Raw genomic sequence first — 12724 nt, 5'->3', positions numbered from 1 at the left:
TTGAGCCCATCTAAGCAATTGATAGATGGATACACTCACAGAGCGAGACACGTCTTTGTTAGTGTGTGTCTGTGTGAGAGCGTTTGTGTAAGCGTGAGCATCTTTTTGAGCATGTGTGTGCATTTTAGTGTGTGTGGAAAAGAGAAACACCTCAGCCTTGACAATATTCCTGGCGTGCTTGGATGCGAGCGGTGGTGGCAGCCTGCAGGAGGCTTAACCTCCACTTCTCATCATTGGTGTGAAGCGGTTATGTAAGAAAGACAAGGAGGCTGGGATAGTATCCTCTGGATCCCAGCCACACACTCAGTCGCACCAAAACACCAAGGATGCACTTCAAATGGCACCATGGTCAGTAACAGCCCTCTTGGAGTTTGCCAAAAGGAACCTAAAGACTCTCAGACCATAAGAAACAAGATTAGCTGGTCTGATTAAATGAAGAATGAACTCTTTGGCCTGAATGCCAAGCGTCACATCTGGAGGAAACCTGACATCATCCCTACGGTGAAGCATGGTGGTGGCAGCATCATGCTGTGGGGATGTTTTTCAGTGGCACGAACTGGGAGACTAGTCAGGATCAAGGCAAAGATGAAAGGAGCAAAGCGTGCAAAGATCATTAATGAAAACCTGCTCGAGAGTGCTCAGGACCTCAGACTGGGGCAAAGGTTCACCTTCCAACAGGACAACGACCCTAAGCACAAAGCCAAGAAAATGCAGCGCAGGCTTCGGGACAAGTCTCTGAATGTCCTTGAGTGGCCCAGCCAGACCCCGGTCTTGAACCCGATCGAACATCTCTGGAGAGACCTGAAAATAGCTGTGCAGCAACGCTCCCCATCCAACCTGATAGACCTTGAGAGGATCTGCAGAGGAGAATAGGAGAATCCCCAGATATAGGTGTGCCAAGCATGTAGCGTCATACCCAAGAAGACTTGAGGCTTTAATTACTGCCAAAGGTGCTTCAACAAAGTACTGAGTAGTGTCCGAATACTTATGTAAATGTGATATTTCTCATAAACTAGCAAAAATTGATAAAAACCTGTTTTTGCTTTGTCATTATTGTGTGTAGATTGATGAGAAAGAGAAACAATTTAATCAACTTTAGAATAAGGCTGTAACCTATCAAAATGTGGAAAAAGTCAAGGGGTCTGAATACTTTCCGAAGGCACTGTATGTTGTTGTTTACATAGATGGTGACAAAGGCCCAGGTTAAATAAATAAAAAAGGCAGGACATGGAGTGCCATATGACAAACAGCCCTCAACAGATGGTAGCTGATGTATTTGTTTCTGTTGTTGTTTATGTGCTGTTGACAACAGAGGTAAGGGGTAAAGAGACAGGCCCCTGCCGCATAAGCAGCAGCAGTCGTGAGTTTCAACTCAATTGACAATTCATTCATTCAGTTGCCACTTTTTTGGATGGGTTCAATTGGAATCATTGTTGTTATTGTGGTCATGTGGTTGTTGATATTGTTATTGCTATTCTGCTGGTGAGTCGACTGAGGTTAAATGGGTTTGTGTCTCAAATGGCACCCTATTCCCTAGTGCACTACTTTTGACCATGGTGCCATTTGAAGTGCATCCTAGGTGTTTTGGTGCGACTGAGTGTGTGGCTGGGATCCAGAGGATACTATCCCAGCCTCCTTGTCTTTCTTACATAACCGCTTCACACCAATGATGAGTCATCATGAAGGGAAGTGGAGGTTAAGCCTCCTGCAGGCTGCCACCACCGCTCGCATCCAAGCACGCCAGGAATATTGTCAAGGCTGAGGTGTTTCTCTTTTTCACACACACTAAAATGCACACACACCCTCAAAAAGATGCTCACGCTTACACAAACGCTCTCACACAGACACACACTAACAAAGACGTGTCTCGCTCTGTGAGTGTATCCATCTATCCATTGCTTAGATGGGCTCAAACGGGGTACTAGAGAGACTAGAGAGAGAAAAAGAAAGTGACAGAGGGAGGGAGGTGGAGAGAGAGAAAGATATGACTCATACTCTTTGGAAGTTTACATACACTTAGGTTGGAGTCATTAAAACTCGTTTTTCAACCACTCCACAAATTTCTTGTTAACAAACTATAGTTTTGGCAAGTCGGTTAGGACATCTACTTTGTGCTTGACACAAGTAACTTTCCAACAATTGTTTACAGACAGATTATTTCACTGATAATTCACTGTATCACAATTCCAGTCAGTCTGAAGTTTACATACACTAAGTTGACTGTGCCTTTAAACAGCTTAAACAGAAAATGATGTCATGGCTTTAGAAGATTCTGATAGGCTAATTGACATCATTTGAGTCAATTGGAGGTGTACCTGTGGATGTATTTCAAGGCCTACCTTCAGACTCAGTGCCTCTTTGCTTGACATCATGGGGAAATCAAAATAAATCAGCCAAGACCTCAGAAAATAAATTGTAGACCTCCACAAGTCTGGTTGATCCTTGGGATCAATTTCCAAACGCCTGAAGGTACCACGTTCATCTGTACAAACAATAGTGCGCAAGTATAAACACCATGGGACCACGCAGCCGTCATACCGCTCAGGAAGGAGACACATTCTGTCTCCTAGAGATGAACGTACTTTGGTGCAAAAAGTGAAAGTCAATCCCAGAACAACAGCAAAGGACCTTGTGAAGATGCTGGAGGAAACAGGTACAAAAGTATCTATTTCCACAGTAAAACGAGTCCTATATCGACATAACCTGAAAGGCCGCTCAGCAAAGAAGCCATTGCTCCAAAACCGCCATTAAAAAGCCAGACTACAGTTTGCAACTACACATGGGGACAAAGATCGTTCTTTTTGGAGAAATGTCCTCTGGTCTGATGAAACAAAAATAGAACTGTTTGGCCATAATGACCATCGTTATGTTTGGAGGAAAAAGGGGACGCTTGCAAGCCGAAGAACACCATCCCAACAGTGAAGCACAGGGGTGGCAGCATCTTGTTGTGGGGGTGCTTTGCTGCAGGAGGGACTGGTGCACTTCACAAAATAGATGGCATCATGAGGTAGGAAAATTATGTGGATATATTGAAGCAACATCTCAAAACATCAGTCAGGAAGTTAAAGCTTGGTCGCAAATGGGGTCTTTCTAATGGACATTGACCCCAGGCATACTTCCAAAATTGTGGCAAAATGGCTTAAGGACAACAAAGTCAAGGTATTGGAGTGGCCATAACAAAGCCCTGACCTCAATTCTATAGAAAACTTTTGGGCAGAACTGAAATAGCGAGTGCGAGCAAGGAGGCCTACAAACCTGACTCAGTTACACCAGCTCTGTCAGGAGGAATGGGCCAAAATTCACCCAACTTATTGTGGGAAGCTTGTGGAAGGCTACCCAAAATGTTTGACCCAAGTTAAACAATTTAAAGGCAATGCTACCAAATACTAATTGAGTGTATGTGAACTTCTGACCCACTGGGAATGTGATGAAAGAAATAAAAGCTGAAATAAATAATTCTCTCATTTCACATTTTTTAAATAAAGTGATGATCCTAACTGACACAAGACAGGGAATTTTTACTAGGATTAAATGTCAGGAATTGTGAAAAACTAAGTTTAAATGTATTTGGCTAAGGTGTATGTAATCTTCCGACTTCAACTGTATGTGTTATGACTTTACACCCCTGTTATATTGTGGATAAAGAGTTATCTGTCTAACAGAACACAGAGGGTGTTCTTTAATGGAAGCTTCTCCAACATAATCCAGGTAGAATCAGGAATTCCCCAGGTCAGCTGTCTAGGCCCCTTACTATTTAAAATCTTTACTAATGACATGCCACTGGCATTGAGTAAAGTCAGTGTTTCTAAGTATGCGGATGATTCCACCCGTCAGCTACTACAGCAACTGAAATGATTGAAACACTTTACAAAGAGCTGCAGTTAGTTTCAGAGTGGGTGGCAAGGAATAAGTTTGTCCTAAGTATTTCTAAAACTAAAAGCATTGTATTTGGGGCAAATCATTCACTAAACCCTAAAGCTCAACTAAATCTTGTGGAAATTGAGCAAGTTGAGGTGTCTAAACTGCTTGGAGTAACCCTGGATTGTAAAACTGTCATGATAAAAACATATTGATACAACAGTAGCTAAGAGGAGGGGGGGGGTCTGTCCATAATAAAGCGCTGCTCTACCTTCTTAACAGCGCTATCAACAAGACAGGTCCTACATGCCCTAGTTTTGTCGCACCTGGATTACTGTTCAGTTGTGTGGTAAGGTGCCACAAAAAGGGACTTAGGAAAATTGCAATTGGATGCTAATATTAGTAAAATGCATGGCAATCTCTCCTGGCTCAAAGTGGAGGAGCGATTGACTTCATCTATACTTGTATTTATGAGAGGTATCAACATGTTGAATGCACCGTGCTGTCTGTTTGAACTACTGGCGCCCAGCTCGAACACCCATGCATACCCCACAAGACATGCCAGAAGAGGTCTTTTCACAATCCCCAAGTCCAGAACAGACTATGGGAGGCGCACAGCACTACACAGAGCCATGACTACATGGAACTCTATTCCACATCAAGTAACTGATGCAAGCAGTAAAATTAGATTAAAAAAACAGATAACAATACACCTTATGGAACAGTTGGGACAAACATAGGCACAGACACAACCATACACACAGACGATAACATACGCACTATACACAAACACATGGATTTTGTACTGTAGATATGTGGTAGTGGTGGAAAAGGGGCCTGAGGGCACACAGTGTGTTGTGAAATTTGTGAATGTATTGTAATATTTAAAAAATTGTATAAACTGCCTTAATTTTGCTGGACCCCAGAAAGAGTAGCTTCTGCCTTGACAGCAGCTAATGGGGATCCATAATAAATACAAATACACACACACACACAGTTAGATGACTAAACCCACATTCGAGGATACACTCTGCTGTGAATCTGACATAAATTTTTTTAGAACTACTGTAGTAAAAAATATGAGCTATCTGCTGTTAGTTCGCATAATGCTGCATTCAATATCAAGGAGCTTCCAAGTAAATTGATAATGTTAATCCGGCAACATTTGCTATGACACTTTACATAAGCGATAATAGCCACTCAGAAGCATGCCATAACTCATGCATCTTGCTGCTAGATTTTAGCATAATAACCAGACAATACATGAAGACAGTCTAAATCTGAACTCAGTCTGAGTTTGCAACCTGACCTCTTGACATTTTTTTGTTGTGGTTTTAATTTTCAAAAAATGTGAGTGTTTTTGGTGAGATGGTGTTGGTTTAGGCTACTAGTGATGAACAGCCACTATAAATTACTTGACATGTAACACAGTTCCTACAGCCTAATACAGTACTTCCTGTTATCTGTTGCTCAATCGAGTACAGGCTAAACTGAATTAACAACAAAGACAGAATGCAATATGGCATTTTAGCAACAAGTCTGGGGAATGGCCAGATGATGTGATGGCAGGTAGCCCTATGCGGGATGCTTTCATCGAAACCCCCTGGTGGTGGATGGTTGTCGAAAAACTGTTGCTGAAATACAGCAAGTGAGAGAACGAGGATAAGTTGACATATAAATGCATCTCAAGATTTATGCCCATTAGTTGAGAGATAGGAAGTTTATAATTACAAAAGTGAGCCCATAGGTTAAACGCAAGTGTGGGGAATGTGCATTATTGTGCCGTGGTTATAGGCTATACGGTAAATAGGTGAATGACATTCCAAACATGGCTAACAGGAAAGAGGAGAAGAAACAAGACGCTATGCTGATGATGATACATTTGTATTCATTCAAAATATGCCTGTAGAATAGGAAACTATGTGAATTACTGGATAAAGTTAAAGCAAGCCTTCAGACCAGCCTTCCTGATTTAACTTTTGTAAACTACATTTAATGTTCCCTGACCTGTTGCTTGGCCACTGGTCAATCATTAACCTCTACGGGCCACGGGGGCAGTATTGAGAATTTTGAAAAAAATATGTGGCAATTTTTAACTGCCTCCTACACCAACTCAGAAGCTAGGATATGCATATTATTTACACATTCGGATAGAAAACACTCTGAATTTTCTAAAACAGTTTGAATGGTGTCTGTAAGTATAACAAAACTCATATTGCAGGCAAAAACCTGTGAAAAATAGATTAAAAAAAATGAGAATTTTGTGACTGTACTATTTAGTGTCATTGTTTTAAAGATACCACAGTGAGAAAGGATTCAGTTCGCAACTCCTACTGCTTCCACTAGATGTCAACGATCTTTAGAAAGTTGTTGGAAGCATCTGTGATGAATACAGACCGAATAAGAAAGCTTACAAGTTGACACGTCATCACTTCATTTTTTGCGCCTGCGCATGAATCTGAGAAGAGTGCCTTTGTCATTATCGTTTATTCTAGACACTTGATAGGTTGTGTGAAAATATTACTGATGTTTACTGATGTTTCACGTTAAAAATGGACCAAAAGATTAATGATGAACAACGTTTGACATGTTTAAACAAACGTAAATAGATTATTTACTAGGTTTTCTTTAGCTTTTCGACGTGACTTTACACTGCCCACCTCATTTTGTGGGAGCCTACTGAACGCTAACTATTTGGACATAAATTATGAACTTTGTCAAAAGAAACCACATTTGTTCTGGACCTGGGATCTCTGGCAGCGCCTTCTGATGGAGATAATCAAAGGTAAGGGGATATTTAGAATGTTATTATCGATATTAGATGATGCTAATGCTAACGGTATAGCTTAGCTTAGCTTAGCATATAGCTTATTGTTGTTAGCATAGTACCCAGTTTATGCAAAATGTGATTTCCCAGTAAAGTTATTTTGAGATCTGGCCATTCGGTAGCAATTACGAGATGATAATATATTATTCTTTGAATGACAATATTATAATTTACCAATGTTTTCGAATAGTAATTCCGTGATTTGTAATGCTGGATTCACTGGGTGCATTCGAGCCGAAAAAAATTCTGAATTTCACCGCGACTGTAAATGCTGTTTTTGGATATAAATATGAACTTGATGGAACTAAAAATGCATGTATTGTATAACATAATGTCCTATGAGTGTCATCTGATGCAGATTGTCAAAGGTAAGTGCATAATTCTAGCTAGTTTTCTGTCTGTTGATGCCCTTCTTTGAATTGGCTAAACATTACACGCAGCTATTGTCAATGTACTCTCCTCACATAACCTAACTTTATGCATTCTCCGTAATGCCTCTGAAAATCGGACAGCGTGGTTAGATTTAGAAGATATATCTTTCAAATGGAGGAAAATAGTTGATTATTTGATTTTTTGAAATGATTACTCTTGCAGTTTTGAATTCCCCGCCATGGTCACATGACAATGAATCCCAATACCGGGATAAGATCGGGATAAGATCCTCAACAGGTTAACACTACCGGCACTTCATCGTTCCAGCCTTCCTTCCACACAGATAAGAGGGCCAGGAGGTGAGATAACAGACTGCCATGCATTATTATAATCTAGCATGATAATGACAAGGGCACACATTACAATGTATCACGTGGTACTGTATTTTGATATGAATATAAGATAATACATGAAGCACTACCAAATGTGTGTGATAAGTAACATGACCCAATTGTGCAATTAAGTCAATGTCAAACAATACAATAATTTCTTACAACAGGCAATTCAAACTTCTTTACAGTGCCATGATTTGCCTGACATTTAGAGTACGTGAGAGATAGAAAGAGAGGATATATACACAGTACATAATAAAATTGTATAAAAGTTTGGACACACCTACTCATTCAAGGGTTTTTCTTGATTTTTGCTGTTTTCTACATTGTAGAATAATAGTGAAGACATCAAAACTATGAAATAACACATGGAATAAAGTATTAACAAGAATGTGTTAGACAAATCAAAATAGATTTTAATTTGAGATTCTTCAAAGTAGCCACCGTTTGCCTCGATTACAGCCTCTCACACTTTTGGCATTCTCTCAACCAGCTTCATGAGGTAGTCACCTGGAATGCATTTTAATTTCATTATTCTTTTTTGCCGACGTTTACTAACACCGGCCATATTCATTGGGTACACTTTAGCATAAGACATGTAGCTAGCTAGCTAGGTAAACAATGAACCTAGCTAGGTAAACAATGTGTAAGATCACACCCGTCACGTAGCGTTAGCTAACGAGCCAGCCATTAAACATCAATGAACGTTAAACAACAATGAACAATGTAATGTACATAGTGCCAAATCATGTCGTTACTACCCTGCATGAATCTGCTAACCAACCAGGTTCAATGTTAGCTAGCTAACATTAGGCTCTAACTAGCAAAGCAAACGGTTCTGGGATACGAATAATAACGTCATACATGTAAGCTAATGTTAGCTAGCTAGCTAACAGTACACTTTAGCTTGAAATTAAACCACTTTCTGTCAAAATTAGAAACGTGTAATATCTGAAAATATAGCTAGCTAGACTATCTTACCCATATACCGTACATCATCATGCATGTCTCATCTCCCTGTCACGAATGCCATGCCACGGTTACCCTTAGTTTGAAGATGTAATCCAGAGACAGGTGTTTTCTCCATCTCTTTAGCTATCATACTCTAATTCCACTGATTTCAAAACTCAATCCTCCAGAAAGTGGAGAGCAACGCTTATGCAGCTCCACTACACGATACATGTAAAAAAAAAAGCAGCGTTCGACAGGATTACCAACACAGACTGAGCAGCTCAAATAGACAGAAGCCTTCTACATGGCAGACCAATCCGAACTCCACTCTCAGCATATCCAGCCCAATCATTATCTCAGCCAATCATGGCTAGTAGGAAGGTTGCTGTATTTTTCTGTGGCTTAACCAACAAGGCTCATAGTATAACAATTGTATTTGTATTTACAGATGGCATAGAAATTTGTTATTAAGGCACATGAAAGTTCACATGTTCCAGAAGGCATTTCTGCATTTTGATAAAAAAAAAAAAAAATTCAAATGGCTCTCCTGTGTAGTCATGACTTGCGACATACGCCTGGTTTCCTGAAACAGGTCACTTATTATGGCAAGAGCAGCTAAAAAAGAATCAACAGTCCATTACTTTAAGACAAGAACTTAGAAAATGTCTTCAAGTGCAGTTACAAAAACCATCAAGCGTGAAAATGGCTCTCATGAGGACTGCCACAGGAAAGGAAAACACAGAGTTACCTCTGCTGCAGAGAATAAGTTCATTAGATTTACCAACCTCAGAAATTCCAGCCCAAGTAAAAGCTTCACAGAGTTCAAGTAACAGACACATCTCAACATCAACTGTTCACAGGAGACTGCGTGAATCAGGAATTCATATTTGAGTTGCTGCAAAGAAACCACTAGTAAAGGACACCAATAAGAATAATAGATTTGCTTGGGCCAAGAAACACAAGCAATGGACATTAGACCAGTGGAAATCTGTCATTTGGTCTGTTGAGTCGAAATGTGCAATTTTTGGTTCCAACCGCTGTGTCTTTGTGAGACAGAGTAAGTGAATGGATGATCTCCGCATGTGTGGTTCCCACTGTGAAGCATGGAAGAGGAGGTGTGATGGTATGAGGGTGCTTTGCTGGTGACACTGTTGGTGATTCATTTAGAATTCAAGGCACACTTAACCAGCATGGCTACCACAGCATTCTGCAGCGATATGCCATCCCATCTGGTTTGCGCTTAGTGAGACTATCATTTGTTTTTCAACAGAACAATGACCCAACACACCTCCAGGCTGTGTAAGGGCTATTTGACCAAGAAGGAGAGTGATGGCACACAATCACCTGGCCTCACCCCAATTGACATGGTTTGGGATAAGTTGTGACGGAAAAGCAACTAACAAGTGCTCGGCATATGTGGGAACTCCTTCAAGACTGTTGGAAAAGCATTCCAGGTGAAGCTGGTTGAGAGAATGCCAAGAGTGTGCAAAGCTGTCATCAAGGCAAAGGGTGGCTACTTTGAAGATGCTGAAATATAAAATATATTTTGAATTGCTTAACACTTTTTTGGTTACTACGTGATTTCATGTGTTATTTCATAGTTTTGATGTCTTCACTATTATTCTACAATGTAGAAAATAGTACAAATAAAGAAAAACCCTTGAATGAGTAGGTGTGTCCAAACTTTTGACTTGTACTGTATGTATGTGTGTGTGTATATAGAGAAAGACAGAGAGAAGCCTGTCATTTTAAGAGGTTAAAGGCTGATGAAGTAGGAGAACATTGTGTCCTGTACAGAGCGATATTCCACTCTGCAAACACCTAGAGAACAAACACCCTGGATCCTACACCCAGCAAGTGTTGTAACGGCTCCACTGTCTACACACAGGCACACACAGTCACGCACGCACACACAAACACGCACACACAAACAAACACAGAAACACATACATACCCAGGCACACACATGCACAACTCCATCTAACAGATGCTGATAAGCACACAGATGCACCAATGTACTGCAAATACACACAGGACACACATCCCAGCTAGCAATGAGGAATCGGCCCAGAAGCGGCCCTCTTCCGGGGGTCCGGAACTGAATAAATCGGCCCGGAATCAGGTGTCGGACTCGGCCCGGAATCAAAATGAATGACTGCCCAGAATCGGCCCAAGTACATCAGCACGTTTCCGTCTTCCAGAATTCAGCAAACTTTGCCGGCATCTTACTAGAATCCCCCCAGAAGCAGCCCGATGCAATTTTAAATAAATGTATACAAATTTACCCGATTTAGTCATTTTAAATGTTACTTTTATACATTTTATGCATACAAATTATACCCATCCACAATTGTTTTTATAACTTTATTAATTTATGGGGCTCCCGAGTGGAGCAGTGGTCTAAGACATCACTGCAGTACCTGGTTTGAATCCAGCCTGCGGCGCACAGTTGGCCGAGCATCGTCTGGGTTTGGCCGGGGTAGGCCGTCATTGTAAATAAGAATTGACTTGCCTAGTTAAATTAATTATTATTATTTTTTTACCACCTTTGTCATATCCAATTGTCTTGTCCCTTCGCTGCAACTCCCGTACGACCTCGGGAGAGAGCCATGCATCCTTCTAAACACAACCCCGCCAAGCCGCACTGCTTCTTGACACAATGCACGCTTAACCCAGAAGCCAGCCACAGCATTGTGTCAGAGGAAACACTGTACACCTGATGACCGTGTCAGCACCTGGCCCGCCACAAGAGCCGCTACAGCGCAATGGGACAAGGACATCCCGGCCGGCCAAACCCTCCCCTAAGCCGGACAATGCTGGGCCAATTGTGTGTCACCTCATGGGTCTCCTGGTTGCAGCCGGCACGGGTATCAAACCAGCATCTGTAGCAACACAGTTTGCACTGCAATGCATTGTCTTAGGCCACTGCGCCACTCGGCAGGCCCCATCCACAAAGTTTTTAATGCTTATCAATTTTCACAGTATCAAAATACTAAAATACTTCTTAAACAAGACTCTTAAAGAATTTTATTTAAATGTTCATTTCATTTTTTGATCACAGAAACAATGAGAAACTATGGAAAAATAAATAAATAAATAGTGAAATGTTAATTACATAAAGCAGCCTGTGTCATCATCGGCCCGAGCCCCAAGTAATACATTTGGGCCAGATAACTCACACCGGAATCGCCCCGAGCTCAGTCCCCGCATCCTAGACATAAGTAATACTGCCGAAAGGCAGCCCAGATTCTGGCCACATGACGTTGGCCGAGTCTGACTATCAGCCGAGTGCCCTAACTCTCAGCCGGAATCAGCACAGATCCACTGTGCTAGCTGGGATGCACACACAAGTATATTTATTTTAGACGACACCTTTAATGCAGGCCTATCCTATGTTTTGCAGTACAGTAAGTCACCATTGTTTATCAATTCATCTTTGTTTAACCCCCCCCCCCCTCCCACCTGTTCCCCTTGGGCTGCACAATGTCCTTTGTACTTCCGCCCTTCCCTATACACACACACCTTGGTCTTTTCTATACTTGGCATGTTACTCATCACACTGCTCTCTTTGGATGCTTTCAGTAATGGGCTGAGAGTCATTCTTCTCTTTTTTTTGTTTATTTCTGTAACTTTCTGTTCCCCGTTCTCTTTCTTCAGCTCTTCCACATATTGTGCTGCCTTCAGCACTTATGCTTCCTCTGTTTGCGCACACACACTCTCTGTCTCTCTCTGCTACTTTCCTTCCCTTTTCTACTTCTATTTTTCCACCTTAACAACAATTTGAACATCTGCACGCAAGGTTATCAGTTTGTTTCTTAGTAACCTACTGTATATCAACTTCTCACTGCCTGTCTGGCAGATCCAGATAGTCAGAGGACCTTGAACCACATAGAAGGCCAACTATGACTAAATGTCACTGAGGGGAAAATTGGGAAGTTATTAACTTTGCTTGTGTTGTTTTCATAAAACGAAGCCAAAGATTAGCATGGTGCACCTTGTACTAGGGGCAATAAAAGGCCACTCTAAAGTTTTGTCACACAACACAATGCCACAGATGTCTCAAGTTTTGAGGGAGCGTGCATTTGGCAGGCTGACCGCAGGAATGTCCAACAGAGCTGCTGTCAGAGAATTTTATGTTAATTTCTCTACCATAAGCCGCCTCCAACGTCGTTTTTGTCACGACTTCTACCGAAGTTGGTCCTTCTCCTTGTGCGGGCGGCGTTCGGCGGTCGACGTCACCGGCTTTCTAGCCATCGCCGATCCACCTTTCATTTTCCATTGGTTTTGTCTTGTCTTCCTCACACCTAGTTCCTATTCCATCAAT

At 41.4% G+C, this 12724-nt stretch overlaps 1 long non-coding RNA gene across 1 annotated transcript; it reads right to left on the bottom strand.

Moving 5' to 3' along the window:
* Window positions 1-5723: 5723 nt before the first annotated feature.
* LOC115152329 (uncharacterized) lies at window positions 5724-7758 on the bottom strand. The gene is made up of 2 exons (XR_003867463.1): window positions 7361-7758; window positions 5724-5895 (listed from the first exon to the last, which is right to left on the bottom strand). It is a non-coding gene; the product is annotated as an uncharacterized LOC115152329 (long non-coding RNA).
* Between the last annotated feature and the right edge of the window lie 4966 nt (window positions 7759-12724).

This window comes from Salmo trutta, chromosome 17, assembly GCF_901001165.1.
Source record: "Salmo trutta chromosome 17, fSalTru1.1, whole genome shotgun sequence".
Classification (NCBI taxonomy): domain Eukaryota; kingdom Metazoa; phylum Chordata; class Actinopteri; order Salmoniformes; family Salmonidae; genus Salmo; species Salmo trutta.
Note: the sequence above shows the minus strand (reverse complement) of the source record. Positions and strands in the feature narration are given on the sequence as shown.